The sequence below is a fragment of the Emydura macquarii genome, unplaced genomic scaffold (assembly GCF_026122565.2).
Source record: "Emydura macquarii macquarii isolate MOO-44397 ecotype Brisbane River unplaced genomic scaffold, CSIRO-AGI_Emac_v2 contig_378, whole genome shotgun sequence".
Classification (NCBI taxonomy): Eukaryota; Metazoa; Chordata; order Testudines; family Chelidae; genus Emydura; species Emydura macquarii.
In genome coordinates this window covers 353402-374522 of record NW_027130515.1, presented here as the reverse complement: position 1 = coordinate 374522, position 21121 = coordinate 353402, and positions in this window count along the sequence as shown.

Here is a 21121-nt window from a genome sequence, read left to right as displayed (position 1 = left end):
ACTTCTGCTCCTAGCAGCTTCCCAATTTCAGCCAGTTCTTCTCCCGTCTTGAAGCAGCAGCCCCAGCTGCTTCCCTGAGCTCCAGCCCCTTGCTCCAGGAACTAGCTCCACTCCAGTGTGACTTCTCTTCCCCAGGTCACTGTCTGTCTCAGTTCCTCTCCCTCTTTTGCTCCCTAGCAGCTCTTTATAGTCCCAGGGGGCTCACCTGCTTGGATCCAGGAGAGCTGGGCTTAGTTTATCCACAGGGACTAGCTACTATTACAGTGTCTGAGGGAAGTTTCCTCCTAATCCTCAATAGTTAACAGTTGAGTTAAGTCTTGAAGCATGAGGTTTATATCCCTTGAAGCCTCAGAGCAGAGCTGTGGAGTGTCAGATACACCTTCACTGAAATATATGTAGCTGAAATTATGTAAATTAATAATATACTCGTTTTTAAAATGTTTGGTCCTGAGTGATTTCCTTTCATCTTTCTAGAAGTCCCAAGAGCTTGAGGCTCCATCAAATCATACATGCAAATAAACATGCCAATGTTTTTCTTCTCCTTTTTAAAAATAGCAAGAAAAGACAATGTAAAAAGTTATATGAATGCAACATTATAGATGAGACTTTAAACTCTCCAAAATGAAAAAATGTCCTACTTTTGTGGAAATAAAAATAATTTTACTTTCTCACAATCACTATGAGCCAGAATAATTAAATAAGCACTGAGTGGGTGGAAAGGCACAACAAAAATATAGACACCCCTGGTAATAGCAGTATGGATCCTGGATTGTAATAATATCACAAAATATACAGAATAACCACCACTGGTGCAGGGCTTACTGATTATACCTCATCGTATTTTATTAGAAACTCTCATTGCCCAGAAAAACAACTTGTGACGCACTTTATGTTTTTATGCACTTCTTCTTAAATATAATAATTACTATTGCCTTTGGATATCTCATAACAGAATAGGTAACAAGATTCTGCATCCAAATATCAAGAAGAGAGTCCACTCTCATTGAGTCAGTCCTCTCTGCCTGAGAATCATGTACCAAAATTAAATTCAAAGATTTTATTTTTGCCTGTTTATATAATAATTTGAGATCCTTCCCATTCCAATTTAGGTGATTTTGGTGTTCTATCACCCATCAACGTCTTGGCTTTTCTAAGAGCCAAAAGGACTGTGCTGATACCTACTTAATCTAAATAATTCAGTTCTAGAGACATATCCAATTAATAACTGTAGCAAATATAAGGACCCAAATAGCAAGGCTCCTAGGTCTGAGCTCTTTGTGAGTGGCAGATAAATTAACTAGAGATGATTGGACTGAATCCAGTCAGTTTATAAATGGAGCAGTCAGCATTAGCAGTAGGTCACAAGAATTTTAAACACAAGATTTATTCAAGGAACATTTAATTAAACTGGAAGGTAATGCAAAATACACTGTGTAGCTCTTCCATTTCAGGAAGCACTATATGGGTTTGTATGAGTGACTGAAGAGAAAAATAATGGCTTACTGTTTCTGAAGTATACAATATTAAAGGGCTATATAATACTAGTTTAATGCAGGCTAAACTCTGGTTGTATTGGAAGAATAGGTTTCTGAGTTAATTTGATGCTAATTTAGATGGCTTATGCTCCAGTATGGTGTGACTGGCAAAAGCAGCAAGTTTTGGGTGAGCCGTATGGAATGTGCAGATTTGTTTATGTATTTTTTGTTTTTATTTATGTATGTATGTATTATTGTAATGGATACATTTGGTTTTGTGGTGTTTCCCAACAGCAGGACCACGTGGTGAGGACTGGTTCCTTCCTTCACCACATGACATGACAGCACAGGCACTGAGAAGCATGGCACTAGCTTGATGTTGCAGCTGGTGATGCCACGGTGCTGATATAATAAAGTTACCTGCCTGTCAAGTTATAACTAGGGACCCACAACTGTAGTTTGTCACATACTTTCCCTAGATGGAGAATGCTCAAAGGTGTTGCTGGATGGGTGGATAGAGACTTGTGCTTCTGTGTGCTTGGACTGTGTGCAGGATCACTCCGCACTTGGTATTCAAGAGGAATTGTATGTGGAGAAGCTGATCTTTGCCTTACATTTTCTAAGGGCATGCTTTTTAAAGATGGGAGCAGCTAGGGGTTAATTGATCAATATATTTCGTTTACATAGTAATAAAATGCTTCTATGTGCTGAGTAAATGTCAGTTTATTCCTGAACCAAGCTGTAATTTTTTTTTTCCAGTTTAATTATTTTTTCTGTGATAATGCTGTGCAGCTACTATTGGTGAATACTTGTGTTGGGAATCTTCTGCTTATTTAAAGACATTTGTTGTCTAAATTGAGTTAATTATTTTATAATTTTGAAAAGGAAAGAGAAAATTCTGATTTCTAGAGACTTTTTAAAAATATCTTTTCCCCAGATAGCTAAGATGACCCTTCATATCCTCCTTTCTACCTTCTCTGATCTTATGATGATCTGATCTTACCTTTCTTCCCACCTCCTCTGTGCTGAATTTTTACCATTAGGAAGTCTATTTCTTTTAATTTTCCATATTTTCTTTAAACCCTTCTTCCTATTTCCCCAGGCCCATCCTCACAGCAGTGAAACCATACCTAAGGTTGAATCAGAATTTTCTATTTCACAAAGTCTGTACCTCAATGTCTGACCTTTTTTGGAACCCTTTTTTATAAACATGCCTTCAGAAACTTGAATCCAAATTCCAGTCACTAATTACTATGTGTGTGTAAGAATCTTCTGTGTATATTTATATGTTGCTGGTATTTTAGGAAATTTGGGAAAACTGGAACACAGAAAAGGCCTAATTGTCTTCCTTACAGTGCTCATGTGCTGCCTGAGCAGGAACATTGTGACATCAGATATAATCAGCCACTCATCACTCATTCCATCCAGTTCATTTGACTGTCTGGGGTGAGTCACTGTTGCTGGTTGTCCTGGCAATGGCCGCTTTTGATAACTGATTTACCTCAGACTACACTAGCGTTATGACAAAGAAGGAGCTGTAATGAAAGCAGGCTGTATTAATAAGCTCCTCCTGTGCTCCTTGGGGTTTGTACTGTGATACCCTGTTACTTTTCTCTCTTACACTGTTTCTTTTCAAAGACTTTTTTTTTTTACTTTCCTGAAAAAGGATTAAATGAAAATAAAAAACTATATTACAGCTCCTTTTCATGTATATTGTTTATATGGTTATGTATTGGAGGCTATGGCTTTATGAATATTTACCTTTTATTACAAATGTGGGAAATTATAGATATGAGTCCCTGCTCAGTTTCTGTTACCCAGTTAAAATATATGTATAAGGCATTTAGAAATTCCACTAAAACTCAAGTTGCATTAAATAATGTTTTGCTTGCTACAGTTTATTTTAATTATTTTCAATATATTGGATAATGTGACACTGACTGATTAAAATATGGAGCTTCCCAAAGATAACAATGGCAATACAATATACACTGAAGATAACAAATGTGTAAGAGCTTTATTATTTAAATAACACATATATAAAAGATTTTCTTTCTTTTTAAAAAATAGGGAAATTCACAAATAATAAACTTCATGTAATGTTAGTTTAGGTTGCTCTCATAAATAAACTAAATCATAAAACATTAGGAAAACAAAGTTAAGGATTAAAAAGAATTAAAAGGTCGCAAAATCAAGCACTCTCAAGTTAGGATATACCAGAATTAATATTGCCCATGCAACTTTAATTCAGGCCCCCTGTGTGTGTGCGTGTGTTACGAGTATAATGTCAGTTATGCCTTCCTGATCAGGTGACAGACCTGCGGAAGTCTCTGTAGTGCAGCTTTAAATTGAATATATATGATGGAAATTTTTTAGATAAAGCTTCATGTTGTATGGCAGGGTCAGACTAAATGGCTACTGGAGAGTGCTAGAAGGCCAATATATCACTGTCAGGCTCAGCAAGTCCCTTTTTCCCTGGTAGCTGAGCAGGGGTTACTCCAGGTTAATTAACACACCTGGAGCCAATCAAGGCCCCCCTAGGATTTGTTAAAAGCCTCCCCTCCAGAGAAAGGGTGTGGCTGGAGTTGTGAGAGTGAAGTGAGCTACCAGAGTGTGTGAGAGCAGGCAAGACGCTGTCAGAAACCAGGAGGGTTTAGGAGAAGGAGCAGAACGCTGGTAGAAGAGAGCCCTGCAGGTACAAAGACTGGGGAAGGGAAAAACCCCATCTGAAGAGGGTAAAGGACCTTTCCCAGGCCTGGAGTCCTAAGGGACGAGACCCTGCCAGAAGGGGAAGATTGAACTGGACATTTGGTTCGGCATTACCACGCCCAGTGGGGCTGTCAGAGGTCAAGAGCAGGGTACAGTCATTAAGTCAGGGGACACGAGGAAGTAACCCAGGGCAGCAAGCAGCTTTCCTGAAGCCACAGCGCGGGGCTGCTACTTGTAGGGTCCTGGGTTGGGGCCCAGAGTCAAGGGTGGGACTGGGCCTCCCCCTTATCCCCTACCGGCCATTCGCTGAAGGGGCAAGAGCCCCAGCAAAGAGGCAAGGGCCTGTGAGAATGAGAGACAGGATCAGGAGCCAATACGGAGCGGCCATCTTAGAGAGGCTGTATTGACCCCCTTCTCCCCTACAACTAGAGGGTGGAAGAACAATAAAGGGTGAAGCAGTTCCCTAACCTACCACTAGAAGGAAGCGCTGGACCCACTGAGGTAGAGGAGGAGCTTTGTCACAGTTATCAGAACTATATGTGCTGCCTCACATAATATTGCAGTGTGAGATATCAGACCAATTATGATGTTATTGATTGGGCACTTTCCACTTATTGACGTGCTGATTTCAAGCAGGTTCTACAGTCTGATTTGTGTTCCTTTCAGAGGAGTATAAGTCTAGGTTGAAAGGTTTGCAATCTAGCCTGACTTGCAGATTCTTGGTTCAGACAAAGCCCAGGACTGGACTCGTAAATTAACTGCCAGACCTGAGGTGCAGTGGCAGAGCTGGGATTGGAGGAGAGGGGGAAGCACATCAGAGAGGGCACAGGACATCTGAACCTCAGTCACTCAAGTTTGTGGCTCTGTGAGAACCAGACAATTCATATGCATCAGAAAGGAAGTGGGATTTGTAACTGATGTTAATGTGGCTTTTTCAGACTCTGGGCTGCCAGTCCTATTTGGGAGAGATTCTGCCTAAATCTGACATCTTGTTTAGTACAGATAATGCTAGAGAGAGTCCAATTAAAGTAGTTCAAGAAGACATCCGAATTCAAGTCTACAGTGATAGCCCATTAATGTGTATTGAGTTTTAGCTAAATACAGCCCCGGGTGCTGTGCTGGAAAGCATAGGAGCTTGCTGTCCAAGGCTCTTAATCTTTTTTGTATCGATTTGGCCACTAATGATAACCTTTTCCTCTAATTAACTGACATCTGCATTAGGCTGAACAAGATCCCCCTGCTAGAAGCTCCCCACTTATTTCCCTCAGTTTCAGTGTTGTGAAATGTTTCCTACATTTTGGTTGGTATTTCTGTCCAGACCAGCTTGCTCCTTATGTGGAGGATCTTGTTAGGGATGTACTTTTCTTCTAATTTTTTGTTTAAAGTAAGTTTGTCTCCATGTCATTTACATCCTCTCTTCATGCCCAGGACAGGTACAGAATGGGGGTTCGTATGCTGGTTAGGCTGCCCTGTGCTTCATGCCTGACCTGGTTATTCTCCATGGACCATTTGGTCCTTGGACTCTCAGCTGAAACTGCCAAGAAGGGGATCAATCAGTGTTGGTAGGGACGGTGTCTCTTATGATATGAACATCTGTCCATTAGAAATCAGGTTGAGATTCCTTTCACATACTATAGGCGACCAGGCAGCCATCAGCTGGAACAATTTTCAGTTGGCACCGATCTTGGTCAGACTAGAAGGGGTAACCTAGAGGTGAAAGTCTCTGCATTCATTACTGATCCCTGAGGCCTCCAGTCCCCAGGTTATAATTATTAATTATTATTATTAAGAATTGGAAAATGGGCAAAACTATTACCTACAATTAAAAAACAAATGTTTCCAGTGCATTGCAAGACCTTTTTTCCAGCCATCAGGAATTTGCAAGTCTGGAATATTCTGTCTGCTCACTGTTGCTAATGTGTCAGTTCATACCTGCTTGTATTGGGAGAAAATATTGCCCAGTAATGAATGAGAAGGCCTGGGAGTCAGGATTCCTGGGTTCTGTTCCCAGCTCTGGGAAGTTGTTACTTAACAGTTACTTAACAGTAACTGGAGTTAAGGCCCCTGTTAGCTAAAATGCCCCCCTGTGAGTTCTTGTTTTACGTATTCTAAACTCACTTGTTTCTCAGATGTGCACAGGTAAAGCAAGAAAATGAATAAATAACAGAGTAAATGTAAGTGTCCTTCATTTTTCTCCCCAGTCTTCCTCATCTTCCTCCCTCTCCTTCCCTGATTCTCCTGCTCACATTAGTGATTTTACTTTCAAGTTCTCTTGTCTTTTGCCTTTATTTATTCTGAAATCTTTCAAGTGCTGGGGTGGAGATATGACCTCATTGCTTGGTATTAGCAACACAGATTGTTATTTCTTTACTTTAAATTATTGACAATCTGCTGCTTTTGGGAAGAGACAGACTGTCATCCAGAAAGGACTAAAACTTAGATGTTTGAACATGAGCAATTTGCTCTTGATGCCAAAGATTACTAGCATAGAAGCTAAAGATAGAAAAGACCAGTCCTTTCCCAGGCCAGTGCAGAACAGTTACAACAGTATACTCTCTAGGCTTTGTCCAGTCCCATTTAAAATGTGCCAAGTGATGGAGCTTTGTCACGTTCTTTCACAGATCCTTTAATGCACTTATAGAATTTACTGTTAGGAATATTTTCTTGTATTCAGACTATAGTATCCTTTGCTTAATTTCATCTGTTTACTTCTAGTTATCCCCTTTGTGCCACCCCATACAAGTCCTCTTCCTTTTTGGTAGAAAGGTATAGTCTAGTGGTGAGAACACAGGCCTATCTATGAGGCAGGAATGGCCTGATCTCTTATCTCACCTCTGAGACAGACTCATGCTGTGGCCTTAGGCAAGTCAATTAACCTTTCTGCTTCAGTGTTCTCTAGCTGTACAATAGGAACACCCTTTTTGGGGAATTTGTCATACTATAGGAATGTGTGAGGATTAGTTAATATTTATACAATTAAGATTAAAAATCTCCCAAAATAGATTAACACTGTTACTATCTAATGAGAGGAAGGATAGTCTTATGGTTAAGGCCCTGAAGTGGGAAACAGAAGAAGCCCTAGAGTAGGCTAGAGCAGTCTAGGGTCTGTTTCAACCTATGCTAGCTGGCAACAATTCCTGAGAGACCACATCTGCTATCTGAGAATTGGTGAATTATGCCATGACCCTTATGTACTCATATACCATTCTAGAATACCAATGTAGTCCCCCAGTTCTCAGCTGGTAGATGGTCCTTTGAGGAGCTTTACCTGCTGGCATAGATTAGAACAGTCCATATGCCGTCCTAATATATATTCTGGACATGACTAAGACCAAACAGGGCAGAGAATCAGGAAACTATAACCATCCCCTTTCTCTTGCACTGAGCAGATCTCAGTAAAGAAGGGTCTATTCTATGTGTAACCTATGTAAAATACAAGGACTTGAAGTGCAATTTGCTTTTTAGTAAAAATCATGGAGTCAGAGGACAATAACAATAGAATCATAGAAAAGTAGGGTTGGATGCAATCTTGAAAGGTCATCAAGTCCAGCCCCCTGCACTGAAGCAGGACCAAGGAAACCTAAACCATCCCTGACAGGTGTTTGTCAGTGGTGTACCAAGGAGGAGGGCGGGGGGGCCAGGCTCTTGGGCGCCAACCGGGGGTGGAGGGGGGACACCAGGTTGGCTTTTCACGTTGTGCAGGGTGGGCGCCGGCCCCTCCAGCACCTCCCACCTTCTGCGCATTGTGAAGAGCTGGCCCAGTGCCCCTCCTGTCCCCAGGCTGAGGGGTGAGGCTGTCCCGTCTGAGCCAGCAGCGGGCTGTGGGGCTGGAGCAGCGGGTAAGTGTGGGTGCCAGTCTGGGCCGGCCTTTCACAGCGGGCTGGGGGTGCAGGAGGCTGAGGAGTGGCTGCTCCCACGTCCTTCCCATGTGTCATGAAGGGCCAGGCCACCCCCACCCCCGGTCCCGCCCCCATCTGAGCCGATGCCAGGCTGTGGGGCTGGAGCGGGAGAGGCGGGTGCTGCGCAGCAGGTGAGTGTTGGGGGGAGGTGGCAGAGCCAAGTCTGCATTTGCGTCCCCCGCCTCATGTCCCTTCCTCCTCAGGTACGGACCCCCCTCCCCTCCCCGGGGCAGGTGGAGGGTGGCACTGGGAACCCTCCTGCCCTGTGCAGGGGGGGCCACGTCGGGGGGGAGGTGGGCACAAATGCAGGCTTGGCCCCTCCAACCTTTTCTTAAAAACCTCCAAAGACAGAGATTCTACAGCTCCCTTGGTAGCCTATTCCAGAGCTTAAAGTTAGAAAGTTTTTTCTAATATCTAACTTAAATCTCCTTTGCTGCAGATTAAGCCCATTACTTCTTGTCCTACCGTCACTGGAAATGGAGAACAATTGATCACCGTCCACTTTATAACAGCTTTTATCAGATCCTCCTCAGTTTTCTTTTCTCAAGACTAAACACATCCAGTTTTTCTTTAACCTTTGCTCAGACGTTAGGTTTTCTAAACCTTTATATCATATTGTTGCTCTCCTCTGGACTCTCTCCAAGAAAAGGAAAGGAGAGCAAATAACTGATGACAACAAGAAGGCTGAGGTGTTTAATGCCCATTTTGCTTCATCCTCACTAAAAAGGTTAATGGCACCCAGAACTGGCCACGGTACTCCAGCTGAGACCTGACCAGTGCCAGATACAGCAGGACAATTACCTCCCATATCTTACAGATGACACCCCTGTTAATATACCCCAGAATGGATACTCGTGTTTTCTGCAACTGCATCACACTGTTGATTCATTCAATTTGTGATCCACTATAGCCCCCGATTCTTTTCAGCAATACTGCCCTGGACACCAATCCAGTTGGTCCCCATTTTGTAGTTGGCCATTTGATTTTTCCATCCTAAGTTTAGTACTTTACACTTGTCTTTACGGAATTTAGTCTTGGTGATTTGGGACTAATTTTCTAATCTGTCAAAGTCATTTTGAATTCTAATCTTGTCTTCCAAGTGCTTGTAACGCCTCCCAGCTTGGTGTCATCTGCAAATTATATGAGCATACTCTCCACTCCATTATTCAGGTCATTAATGAAAACATTGAATGGTACTGGACCCATGGCAGACCCCTGCAGGAGCCCGCTAGATTCACCTCCCCAGTTTGATAGCAAACTGCTGATAAATACTCTCTGAGAGGGTCTTTCAACCAGTTGCACCCACCTTATAATAATTTCAACTAGACCATATTTTCCTAGTTCACTTATGAGAATGTCATGTGGGACTGTGTCACAAGTCTTACTAAAATCAAAATATATCACATCTACTGCTTCCCCCTGTTCACGAAGCCAGTAACTCTGCTAGAGAAAGGGATTAGGTTGATTTAGCATGATCTTTACAAATTCATGCTGGCTACTCTGTATAGGTGCTTACAACTTGATTGTTTAATAATTTGCTCCCATATCTTTCAAGGTACTGAAGTTAGGCTGATTGGTCCATAATTTCCCAGGTCCTCTTTGTTCCCCTTTTTGAAGACAGGTACTGTGTTTGCCCATCTCCAATCCTCTTGGACCTCACCCATCCTCCGTGCGTTCTTGAAGATCATTTCTAATAGTTCTGAGATTGCTTCAGCTAGTTCCTTAAGTATCCTAGGATGAATTTAATCAGGTCCTGCTGACTTGAATACATTTAACTTATTTAAATATTCTTTAACCTGTTCATTTTGTATTTAGCATGCATTTTTTCACCTTTGTTGTTAATATTAATTGTGGTGAATATCTGGTCACCATTAACCGTTTTAGTAAAGACTGAAGCCAAATGGACACTCAACACCTCAGGCTTCTTGTTGGCATCAGTTATTAGCACTCCTTTCCCTCTAAATAGAGTACTTACACTTTCCTTCATCTTTCGCTTGCTCTAAATGTATTGAAAGAACCTCTTCTTATTTCCTTTTATGTCCCTTGCTAGATGTAAATCATTTTGTGCTTTAGCCTTTCTGATTTTGTCCCTACATGCTTATGCTATTCTTTTATACGCCTTCTCAACAATTCATCTGTGTTTTCATCTGTTTCCACTTTTTATAGGATTCCTTTTTGATTTTCAGGTCATTAAAGAGCTCCTGAGAGAGCCAGATTGACTTCTTACTGTTCTTCCTGTATTTCCTTCACATCAGGATAGTTTAATATTGTATCCTTGAGAAACTGCCAGTTCTCCTGAACTCTTTCCTCTCTTACATTTTCTTCCCATGGGACCTTACCTACCAGTAGTCTGAGTTTGTTAATGTCTGCTTTTTTAAAGTCCATTGTCCTTATTCTGCTGCTCTCACTCCTTCCTTTCCTTAGAATCATTAAATCTTATCATTTCATGATCACTTTCATCCAAATTACCTTCCACCTTCCAATTCACAGCCCATTCCTTCCTTTTGGTCAGAATCAAGTCTAAATGGCTGTCTCCCTGGTTATTTCCTTCACTTTCTGAAAGAAAGTGTCCCTAATACATTCCAATAACTTTTGGAAATTTTGTTTTGCCATATTACTTTTCCAGCAGATGTCTGGGTTTTTAGTCCATCATTACTAACAGGTCTTGTGTTTTGGATATTTCTGTTATTTGTTCTAGAAATGCCTCATTCACCTCCTCTTCCTGATTTGGTGTTCTACAGTAGACTCCTGCTAAGGCATCACCCCTGTTTTTTTCCCCTTTTATCTTTATCCAGGGACTGGTCTGCCTCTGACCTCCTTCTGGATCTTAGAACAAGTGTATATATTCTTGACAGCTGCAGGCTGCAGATACTCTTTACAATGAAATCCCTGTTCAGGCTCAGTGTTTAGGATCTGCCAGTGCTGACGGATTGCTGTTTAGGTCACACCACTTATCAGCAGTGTGATTAATGGTTTTATGTTTAAAATATTACAACATAACTGGTAAAAGCAACATGACTAACTCATTCTGGTGAAATAATTTCTCTAGCTCCATCATAATGAGCTTTGATAGCAAAGAGAGAGGGAGGAAGGAGGGGCTTGAAATGTCTTGTCTAATCCATCCTCTTATATCAAACAATGAATATTGTTTCCAGAAGTCTTCTGGCCTTTATTATACACAAGAGGCCGTGCCAGAACTACCTCTCTGTGGGCAAATATTCTCTGCCTTAATATGAGGGGAAAAGAGAGAGACATACACACAAAGAGGTAGAGTACAGAACAAAACTGGCAGTTCTGTTGTGACTGTTCAAAAGTGGGAACAAATTCTGCTCTCAGTTATACCTGTGCAATTGACTTTAATGAAGGGCATGTCTGTAAATGAGGGAAGAGTCCAGCACTTGGAAAGGAGTGTCTGGGGCTGAAATACACACACATACCAAGGATTTTTACCTTAATTTTCCCTGGATGTGGCATTGCCTTTGGAGTTCATGCTTTCACATTCCTTTTCATCTGCCAACAGAGTTTCTATTCTGTGTTGTCTCAGAAAGCTTATGTATTTCTGATTCCCAAAATGCTGGGGATATAACGAGCAAGAATCAAGAAAAGCCTCTTCTTTCTCCTCTTTCTATTCCATACAGTATACTGAAATTGCTCACATAGAGGCTGGTTATTGCCTTTACTCCTGCAGGTTTGAGGACTTGCATAGTGTCCTTGCCCCTCTCTTAAAGGTTTAGAGGGTTTTTTGGTTGTGTGCGCCTCTTCCAGGGGAAGAATAGGGGGTGTTGCGCTCTCTCGCTCTCTCTCTCTCTCTCACACGCACACACGGGAAGTTTGGGGAATGAGGACTGGTGTAATTGTCTCTCCTATGGAAAGTTTGAGTCAGGGTCAGGTTTGTTTGAACTAATTTTGAACAAAACTTATTTCCAGTGTGTCCCTATCACCTACACCTTTTCAAATAGTGACCAAGATTTATTCTTATTAATCACAATATTGCAGAAGTCTCAAACTAGAGTGGGGTCCTATTGTGCTGGGACTGCAGACACAGTAGCAGAGGGTCCATGCCTGGAGAGTTTAAAAGCCTAAATAGACAGGACAGACACAGGAAAGGGGAAAGAGTAGAATACACAAGCAGAAGGAGCTTCTTTCAGCTTCTGCTGTTCTTCCCTCTCTTGATTCTGAGTATCTCCTCAGGAGACACATGAGCTGCGAGTGGCACACGTCGATAGGGAGAATAGAATTCACTGCCACTTGTTTTTACTGTATGGAGCTGCCCATCCCTAAATGCTCCATTGGGAGACAGTGTTTTGTTTGAAATTGGGGGGCTGACTCTTCTGGGGCTAACAATGTCCTTGAAAAAGAGCAGCTCAGGTGGTGATGTTACTCTGGGAACCCTGCAGCATCCATTACAGCAGAGATTAACATGGTTCCAGTGTAACTGTTTCATTTTAGACAAAGCAGTTAGCGATCTGTTCAGGCTGCAGCTCAGGAGACAGATAATATTTAGCACTCTGAATTTGCCTGAGGCCGACATGCTCCCATTCAGTACAGCTCTGTTGGATGGGCACTAGGTTTCTATCCAGCTTATCAGCAAGAGGGTTGGTTTGAATAATACTACTTGGCAGTGTCCATCTTTAGAGGTGACCTACAAAGGATTGTTTAAAAAACAAAATTTACTTCTTTTTGGTCCCTTTGTGGATAAAGGGGGTCTGAAATATGTGGTAGGTTTACGTATGTTTGCTTTCCTGTTTTTTTTTATCCTAGAAATATTAGAATGTCAAATCTGGTGCCCCTTGTTTTGCTGAACCACCGTACTGTGAACTCCTTCACCTGACCTGACAGTACCAGGGCATTAAATCCTTAACAAAAATATTCTCTCTCCAAATTGCTAACAGACACTGGAGTTAAATAGGTCTTAACAAGAAACTGTTTTAAACTCCTCTCCTTTCAATTACTGCACCTTATTGTCTATTGGCCTGTGCGATGCCCTTATTTCACTAGCTTCAGTCATCATAGAGCTTTCCAGTCTAGACAGGCCCTGGATTTCTGCTGTAAAACAAAAACAAGCCTTCCTGTCCTCCTTCCATCCTGAAGAAGCAAAACAGTTCACAGGTCCCACTATCTTTCCCCTTTGCAGGTGACTTTTTTTGTATTAATGAAAGTAACAGTAATAAAATAAAAGGTTGCCTATACAAAGCTATAAGCACCCCTGGCAAGTTTAAAGGGGTCATAGAAGAGCAGATAATTGCTACAGGATGGCAGCGCCTGAATTAGAATTGAGTTCCTGAACACCAAGGCCCTGCTCTACTGGCTGGTAAACACTTTTTCCTTCACAGTGAAGCCTACATTGAGACTGTGCTTCCGTGTCAGTCAGTCTCCCTTGTGGCAGGGGACCTGCTGGTGGCTGTATAGTTTCCCAGAGGTTTTCTGCATCTGTTCACATTTGTAATGAAGGGAGGCAGCTCCCACACCAGGATCCAAGTCCTCCATGTACAATGTTCCACTGACCGGTGCTGGGGTGAGAGGGCTCTCCTCAGTAATAATAGGTTCCTGGGTTAGTGTTCTTGTTATATGGTGTACGGTTGCGGGTGAGTATTTGCTTCAGGTTGGGGGGCAGTCTGTAAGCAAGGATAGGTCTGCGTCCCATGGCTTGAACCTAACCTTGCAACAAACCCCGTTGCCAGCTCTGCCCACACATCGACTCTAGTGATGCCATCACAGGTCCGAACCACATCAGCCACACCATAAGGAGCTCATTCACCTGCACATCTGTTAATGTAATATGTGCCAGCAATGCCCCTCTACCATGCACATTGGCCAAACCGGACTGTCCCTACGCAAAAGAATAAATGGACACAAATCAGACATAAAAATGGTAACATCCATAAATCAGTCGGAGAGCACTTCAATCTCCCAGGACACTCTGTAGCTGAGTTGAAAGTTGCCATGCTTCTACAAAAAAACTTCAAAAACAGACTTCAGCGAGAAACTGCAGAGGTGGAACTCGTATGCAAACCTGACACAATCAAACTGGGTCTGAATAAGGTCTTGGAATGGTTCTCATTACAAGAAGTAATTGTCACTGTTCATACATTCTCACCTTCTAATCAATGGTTGTGAATAGGTCTTATCTATTCTAACTGAATGGACTTTGCTAACACCTACCCTCCCCATTGTTGTTCCTTATCCTTGGATGTATATATATACACCCCCTATCTGATTTCTGTTTCTTGCATCTGATGAAGTGGGTTGCAGCCCACAAAAGCTTATGCCTGCAGAAATTAAATGTGTTAGTCTTTAAAGTGCTATAGGACTCTCGTTAATTTTGCCGTATACAAACTAACACGGCTACCCCTCTGGAACTATAGCTGAACTGTTCGGTAACAGTGATTATAATGTAATCAAATTTAACATCCTTGTAGGGGGGAATAATACCAAAAAACTCAACAGTAATATTTAACCTTAAAAGAGGGAACTACCCAAGAATGAGGATGCTTGTTAGACAGAAATTAAAAGTTGTTCCAAGGGTTAAATGCCTGCAAGCAGCATGGGGACTGTTTAAAAATACTATTAGAGAGGCTCAGACTAAGTGTATATCCCAAATCAGAAAAGATAAGAGGATCCAAAAAAATGTCCCATGGCTATACAGCAGAGTTATGGAAGCCATTAGAGGCAAAAAGGCAACCTTTAAAATGTGGAAATTAGATCCTAGTAAGGAAGGTGTACAAACTGTGGCAGGTTAAGTATAATAAGGGAGGCTAAGAAAGAATTTGTGAAGCAGCTTGCTAAATACACAGAAACTAAACAGTAAGAATTTTTTTTAAGTACATCAGAAGCAGGAAGCCAACCAAACAGGCAGTGAGGTCACAAGATGACTAAAGTGGTAAAGGAGCACTCAGGGAAGACAAGGCCATTGCAGAGAAGCTAAATACATTCTTTGTCGGTCTTCACCGCAGAGGACGTGGGGGAGATACCTACATCAGAGCTATCCTTTTTGGGCAACAATTCTGAAATAGTGTCCCATACTGATGTTTCTGTAGAAGAGGTTTTAGAACAAACTGATAAATTACACAGTAAAAGTCACCAGGACTAGATGGTATTCACTCAAGTGTGCGGAAAGAATTCAAATATGAAATTGCAGAACTACTAACTGTGGTATGTAACCTATCACTGAAACAAATTTCTTTACCAGATGACTGGAAGATAGCTAATGTAAAACCAATTTTTTAAAAAGGCTCCAGAGGTGATCCTGGCAATTATAGGCTCCTGTGAGCCTAACTTCAGTACCAGGCAAATTTGTAGAAACTATAATAAAGAACAAAATTATCAGAATATATAAACATGGGTTTTTTTTGAGACAGCCAGTTGTGATACAGACATCTTCCTGCTATAACCTGAGCAGCTCATCTCAGACAGCTTCTAGTTATTACTGACCTGTGTCAGTTATGAACCAGTGAACAGGAGGGGAAGGCTCCACAGCCCAGACCCTCAGAGGTATTTAGGAGCCTAACTACCAGTAATTTCAATAGGAATTAGGTGCTGTTGCAGGGTAAGCCACCCCATCACCCCCTGGCGGGGAGATTCGAGGGGATAACGAGGGGAATGGGGCACCCCCCGCAGGTTCAGTCTACCAGACTAGGTTTCCTCAGCCCCGAGCCCTGTCGGCTGCCTCTAACGACAGGGCAGCATGGCCTGGCAGCTAGAGTCAATAGTCACCCTCAGGTCAGGGCAGCATGGCCTGGCAACCTGTTGGGGTAGTGGGGCACCCCCTTTGTGGGGGGTGCCCAGGGTAGGAGTGCTCAGGCTCTCCCTGCTCCTCTGAACCCCAGCCCAGGGCCCTATCAGTGTGAGGGTAGTCTGACACCGAGTCAGCAGGGATCCTCCCAAAACACACTGATTGGTACCTCTCTCCATCCCTGGTTACACCATGCAAGCCCCTGGACTACTTCCTACCCAGTCATCACTGGGGTCATCCAGCTTCCCCTGTCTGTGCAGCCATCTGCATCTGCATCTCCCTGGGGTTGTGGGGCCCACTGGCAAGGGCAACTCCTTGGCCATCTGACAAAGGGCAGCTGGTCTCTGTTAAGCCCAACCCCAGGCTTCTACTGTCAGGGGCTGAAGTGGTTTCTGGCTCAGAGCCTCCCCCACACTTCCTCCCACCTCAGTGGTCAGCCCTGAATGAGCTGCACTGCTCCTTTTTATACTAGGGTAGCAGTTGGAGCATGCCCAGCAGAGTCTGGGGGGTTGGGACTTCCACAGCCCGTAGAGTAGGCTTAACTCTTTCAGTGCAGGGTAAAACCCACCCCATCACAGGTGTCTAAAGACCTTTGAGGATCTGGGCTTACATGTCTTGAGCCATCCTGTTGCCTTGCTGCAAGATGGCCCAAAATCTTTGTTTCTCAAATGGAGGCCGAAGTTCCAGACAGCTAATATGGCAAACGTGGAGGGAACTGTTCGCACCAAAAGTGATTTTTTTTTTTGCTTAGTGCCTCCTTTTCTACCCACAATTCTCCTTTTCACCTAAAAGAAACTTATTTGACAATTTAACTGAAGGGAACCTTCTGGTCTGATGATCCACAGCCATCATGTGATTAATCAGGGCACAATTACTAAGTGACTCAAGTACTATCCCTTACATGATCAATAAGCAGATCAGGCAAGATTCATAGATTTTTGGGGGACTTTGCCCTTTGAATAAATGAAATTGTGTAATCCAGCCAAATGCTCTTCATGTGTAAATTTCCATAGAAACATTGTGAAACTACTTGGGTGTAAATTACTTGCAAGGCCAGGAATAGTGCACGAGAAAGACTTGCTGAGTACATCAAAGTCTGTAAGAAAATGCAGCTATTTCAAGTAACCCAAGTGCTATGCATAACTGAAGCCAGTAATACTATCCAGCAATAATTTACTAAACCAATTACACATGCTGGTCATTTAGGGCCTGATCCAAAGCCCATTAAACTCAATGGAAATCGTTCCACTGACTTCAGACAAGATCATAAATTAGTCCACAAGCTGTATTTTGAAATACGTAATATATAACAAATATATAGAAAGATATAGGATATATAATAAAGATATAGAAAAAGAAAGGATTGAGAAGTGGGTGACAAAAATATTAAAGACCTTGAAAGGTTTCTGTCTGAGGAGTCATTGAAAGGATTTGGACTGTCCAGTTTAGAAGCGATGAATAAGAAGAGATATGTTAGAAGTGTACAGAATAATGAATGGGACAGAGAAGGTAAAGTGGGTGCTCCTATTCATCCTTTCTCATAATACAAAAACAAGGAGCTGCCCAATGAGCCACTGGTTTGACCTGGGATGGCTGTTCCTGTGTTGCTATAGTTAGGACACAACACAAACACCCGAGGGATGAGTTAAGGATCTTCTTTTTTGAAGATGAGTTTCCATGAGGAAGCTCAGCTCACATTCAGAATGTTGCTGGTGGGAGGGTTCTGTTTTACATGAGTCCAGTGAGTGACACAGGGCAGAATTTTCAATGTCATCCTTGTCATATACCTCAGAATGGGCCTTAGGCAATGAAAGCAGCTCAGACTCTGTTTTCAGCCCAGGGGGCTCTGACTAGAAGTGCCTACGGTGCTAAATCTGAATGTCAACACTTGTGGGTGGCCCAGGGCTGTGGTCTGGACCTGGAACATTTACGTCCCATTTCCTCAGTTCCTACAAACTGAATGGATCTCTAAAGCAGGCAGCTGAAGAAGCAGAAGGATTCCAGTCATGGCTTTTAAATCAGTCTTGGTGGAAGCCTGTTCATCACAGAGAGTTACCTCCTGAGGGATGACTGGATTTGGGCATGAGATCAGCTAGTTTAGTTAAAGTTTATCTGAAATAAGTAAATAATACTAATTTACTTGGCAGATTTCTATCCAGACTTCTCCTTCCTTTCCCCGCTCTTCTCATTTGGCAGGCTGATGGGGTGACAGGAATATCTTGCTGGCAAGAACCGATCTGTGAGCTGTTGAAAGAGAAAACCAATTCCTAGTTTCTAGTGGGAACATTTCAGTCCTCTAGATGGAGTGCAGACCTTCTGATGTGAATATGTGAATGGGATTCCTAACTCTGCTACTGATTCACTGTGTGACGTCACACAGTGCCTTAGTGTACTCAGTGTCCCCTCTGTAAAATGGGTAGTATAATACCAGTCATTGTAACATGCTTTGAGATTCTTGGCAGAAAGACCACTGTAAGTGCAAAGTGTTCAGAGACAGCTCTGTGATGTGAACTGAAAATATGCTCCTGAGTGTAATGTATGTATAGTTCAGGGTTGGAAGTAGAGAGTGAGAAGAGACAGAGGAGTCCATGCTACATACAAGGTAACCAAGACATCTTGTATGGTACTGAACTGTAGAGTTTTCTTAGAGCTGGTTTGAGAATAAAGACAGAAAAGCTTGGGACAGATGAGAGATCCGTCCAGCTGACTCCACTAAAGCCTGTGCACAGGAGACAAATAGCCTCTGACTGGGAATAAACCCTTTTCAAAATCTGCTCAGAGCTAAAGCCAAAGAGCATTAGACTGGAAAAATTAGTTGTTTATCTCACATTTCTGCAAAGAAAGCAAGCAATTCCTGCTTTATTGCCCTGAAACCATAATGGAGCCTCAGGGACCCCTGACACAATCAGCCTGAGAGCCACTAGCACTTAGCAGAATTGACTTCAGTTAATCAAACGATTTTGTTCAAAATCCCATGTTCTGTCTTGCTGGCTGCTGGTCTGGGAGGCTGCAAAACAAACTGAGGTCACAATAATTTTGAATGGATGGTTAAGGGAATTCTTACCCCCAAATTAATATCTGTGGCCTGAAAATGGGGCCTACATTGGGCAGGTGTGGGGATCTGTGATATCTACTGAGAGTAACATCAAATGAAAGAGGGAGAAACTTAGGTGCTGAATTCAGACCCTGGAGCTGGGGGGAAAAGTCAGATCATGGGCCCCATAAGACCAAGAGGGTGGCAAACAAAAAGACCCTCTCTCTATTCCCTCCTGACTAAAATATGTCTTCAGGGAATTTTAATATGAATCAGTAGGCACATGAGAAGGGCTCCCAGCACTAATGGATGCACAAAGAGCAGAGTCCTTCAGCATATGTCATGTCCTGGGTAATTATTAGCTATTGGCTCTGACCCTCATATTGTAGATTTTTGGCATCAGCAGCATTTGAGCTGGGGCATCAGTTTTGTCATTCTTCCCCAGCCACAGGTAAAAGCCCTTTCTGAGTGACTGCTGTAGCATGGCTGGATTTAGAAATTGGCTGCAGTAATGAAATGGATAGAAATGGGATAGAAGTTCTGAGATGACACAGTGAGAGTGTCTGTCGAAAGTACATGCCAATGATTAGCAGCATTGGCTCCAAGGACAAGTGAACTTTCTTTCCAGGAACTGCAGCAAGGTCAAGCAAATCTGTCCTGAATACCTTATGCCCTCAGATCAAACCTCCAACACATGGTCTGCACCCCTGTCAACACAGTTCCCTCCACACTTTAAAATTAGCTCTCCCCTTGTTTCTAGCCCTTTCTGTGGCCATTTGAAGAGCTCCCCTAAGTTATCCCTTTGGAGTGCAATGGGAGTTCCCAATAATTCAAGTATTTTGAAAACAGATACCGCAAAGAATTACTGAAGAGATCATGGATCCTAAGGATTTGAAGTTGGTGTGCCGGTTTGAAGGCAGCTCTTTTATTGGCACAGCACCAGCTTAGACATTTGAGTAGGCAACATCCACACCTTTCAGGAGAGTATGCTAACCTCTGAGATATGGATAATCTGATATGGGCCGTCTCAATCTCTCCTGTTGAAGCTGTTCCACTTTGGTTTATTACTTAAAAAGTCAATGGGCCAGAAAGATAGAGCAAGGGAGAATGACTGACTCTAACCTGGTGATTAGGGTATCAGCTGGGAAGTGGGAGATCCAGTCTTCCTGCTCCAATGACTCTTTATTTATATACAGTAGAACAGCTTCAACAGGGGAGATTGAGACCCCCTGGATCAGAATATTCTCTAGCTCAGTCAATAGAGCACAGCCCTGAAAGATGTGGCAGGCTCTTGTTCAAATCCTTTCTCCCCATCAGGTGGGTCTCACGTGAGTGATCTTATTCCTGGGCTAAAAGTTACAACGTGGATGATGGCACCACCTCCTCCTCCACTCAGATTTGAATGGAATCCAAAAGGCAGCCTCTGAGCATACCTATCAGATCAGGACCTATGGGTGAGATAGGCAGAGGAGTACCTATTTCCCCCCCTCATGGATCACATGAGGGTTTAGGTGGGAGATTAGGTGTCGAGGCAGCAGTGTGCATGCCCAGAGACAAAAATGTATACACTTCAGCTTTTACAGTAGAAATTTGGGCATGGAGTGAGTTAAACTGCCAGCAGGGTTAGATAGCAGCTGAGCAGGGATTTTTTGGATTGCAGTGGTGCCTAGAACTGGGACTTAGGTGCTTAAATACCTTTGTGGATCTGGGCCTCTGTCCCTTTGCAAATGTTGCAATGCCTTGTACTTCCAATTGCAGTTCCACCCTAACCAGTACTAAAGGATTAGCAATAGAAAAGGACACAGTTAACACCAATAAGTTGCCTTATAGAAAATCTGCTTCCATTTGCTTTAGCTCAGGAAGGACTGGAGCATACCTGAAATCTTTCTGGTTTACTTCTGGAAGTAGATGTGATTTATCTAATTCATTTTACAGTGTAGCATCCTAGATGGATCTCAAAGCAGAGAGATTACTCAGTGTATCACTTGTACTGATATTGTTTTTACATTAAATCTTATCCTTTGCTTTGTCTCCAAAAAGGGTGATATACATAAAGACAGAACAAAAGATAAGATGGGAAGTGCATAGGTTGTACAGTGAGAGGCCGTATAGAAAACCTTTAAATAGATAGTCCCCTCTGCTCTGAGTCTGTGTCCAGTGCTTTCTAGGACTCTTTTGATTATCCTGATGAGATGTAGCTGATGTAATATTCAGTTGAAGGCTAAATTACTACTAATTAACTTTAATTCAGTCAGATAATCAATAGAACATC